Source organism: Belonocnema kinseyi, chromosome 10, assembly GCF_010883055.1.
Source record: "Belonocnema kinseyi isolate 2016_QV_RU_SX_M_011 chromosome 10, B_treatae_v1, whole genome shotgun sequence".
Lineage (NCBI taxonomy): Eukaryota > Metazoa > Arthropoda > Insecta > Hymenoptera > Cynipidae > Belonocnema > Belonocnema kinseyi.
Genome location: NC_046666.1, coordinates 107381962 through 107384491, shown reverse-complemented (window position 1 = coordinate 107384491; position 2530 = coordinate 107381962).

Below are 2530 nucleotides of genomic sequence, written 5' to 3'. Positions count from 1 at the left end.
GAATATGTTATAAGTACAACCGCAAGATTTCGCCGAGATCGAGTGCTAATCTGGAAAATTGCACCCGCTCCCAGCGAAATCGCGGTAAAATTTCAGCCACAACCACGTCTCACGGGCGTGAGATAGATGGTTATAGTCTGTAAAGGAATCAATACGACGATCCAGCCAAAGCCTCGTGCACCCTAAGAACACGGAGCGACCCAAGGACTACCGCCATCTGCATTTTTCCCGCAAGTGTTTTAGCATATTGTTGACACGCTCGTTCTTCGTCCATGGAACTGTTACAAATGAATAGAGTACTACCGGGACGGCAAGCACGTTCGTTGCAGATACTTTGTTCCTCGCCGACAGTTCGGAAGACCAAATCTGTCGCATGAGACGTTTTTATCTGCTTCGGAGAGTATCCTTTATAAATGTCACATCGTGAATGCGGCTTTGTAGCACGCCCAGGTATGTATAAGTCTCTCCAGCGCAAAGGTGTCGTATAGCTCTTCTATCAACGAGCTCAGGATCTTCAGGGATGCCATTAAGTTTTCCTCGCTTCAAATAAACCTTGGCGCATTTGTCTAAGCCAAATTCCATTCCAATTTCCTCAGTATATCGCTCGACAATCCCTAGAGCTAGATGTAGTTGCTCTTTGTTTTTAGCATAGATCTTAAGATCGTCCATGTAAAATACATGAGTGACCTTGTACTTTCGATAATGTAAGGCAAAAGAGGAGTGGGCTCATGGTGTCGGTCTGAAAGACACCTCTCTGAAAGGTGACCTTGTTAGTTGTCACACGATTTTTTCCAGATGAGATAGTGAATCTGGTTTTCCAAAGCGGCATCAATCTCTCCATGCACCGAACTATTTGCGGATGAACCTTTAAGATTTCCAAAAGACAAATGATTCTATGGGAGGTCGAACCGAAAGCTTCCCGATAATCAACCCAGGCCATCGATAGGTCACGCTGGTAGAATGCTGCATCTTTACAGACACATCTATCGATGAGCAGGTTCTCCCGACATCCGGCAACGCATTTCTTTGAGACTCGTAGTACATACTTTTCTTGCCACACAGGTTCAATTGCCCGAACAATCTTATCATTTAGGATAGCTGTGAATATCTTATAAAGTGCGTTCAGACAAGTTATTGGCCTGTAATTCTTCGGGTCAGCGAAGTTGCCTTTCTCAGCAGGAGTATCGTGCACCCTTCCACCAACCACTCTGGAATCAGCTCTTCCGACTTCTAATATGAGATGGAAATACGGGCCACATGCTGATGGGTTGAAGAAAACTTCTTCCATCAGGAGGTTTTGATACAATGTGGTCCCGGTGCGGAATAGTTCTTCATCCCACTTAATACTTTTTTCACCTCCTCGGTAGTGATGGGTGGCTATTCTTTATCAGGTATTATGAGGACAACACATAACTCCTTGAAGCTATTTATATTTTCTGAGTCTTCCTCCAGTCTATGCTGAACTTCGTAGACTTATCTCCAAAATACTTCGACCTCCTCTGGTTTGGGTGGGTGTTCGACAGTAACCAGAGGGTCTTGGAAGAGTCGAGATGGGTCAGAGAGAAACTGTTGATTTTCTCTGACCCACCTCTCCCTCCGCTCTAGAATTCTCTTAGCGATCACACACTGAATGCGGGACGCGTACTGTCTTGCCCACCCTATCTTTATGGCAAGGTGATGCATTCGTCTTTTGGTCTTATGATCAACCGTTGGTTTTGTTTTACGGTTCGCATCGGCCAAAGCTCTCGCTGCATTATACACACAATAATTGATAGCCCAGAGGTCAGATTCTCCGGAAAAATGTCCACGAAGCTCGTCATCTATTTCAGCCAGATCTTTAGGCTTGAGAGAAATCTTGGTGTTGATGTTTCTCCGGGTCGTGAAGCATCGCTCTTCCTCTATTGGATGCCTACCCGCGGTTGGTCTTAGTGTCGCCTCTCTTTCTCTGTTTCCAGCTTGTTCTAGCTTACACAGTCCCTCTTTCGGAGTAGTTCAGTATGGTTTCGCAGACGTTGCTGCGAAAAGTGCGATAGCTCCGGGTGTTTCTCGCACCACAGAGCATGCAGCCGTGCCATGTAACCCCCTACAGGAGCCACAATCTCATCGTAGCACTCTAGCAAGTCGTGAGTCAGTCGCTCCGTCCACCCAAAGGTCGCAAGATCCCGCCGATCAATCGCATTGAATCCATTTTCATTGGCTCCCCCAGCTCTAGATTGGTCGGCATTGTTGCCCGCCCCATTGTCGGGATCCCTGCGGATTCTGTTGTTTTGAACCGCACTTACTACAACTATGTTTGGTGTTGTCATTGTTGTCCCCACGTGAAGCTAGGGAAAGGGGTTCGTCCATCCTTGTAGAGCCCTGCATGCAAGGATAAGGCTAGGTACTCTGAGAAGTCGCCCGGTATCCCAGAGTGACCGTTCTAGACACTTCACCCAGGCGCCATTCAGCTTTCGGCACGGTTTTCACACCTCCGCTTGGGGGTTAATTCCTTCGGGACCACCCCTGGACAATTATCCGCGACTGCCTATTT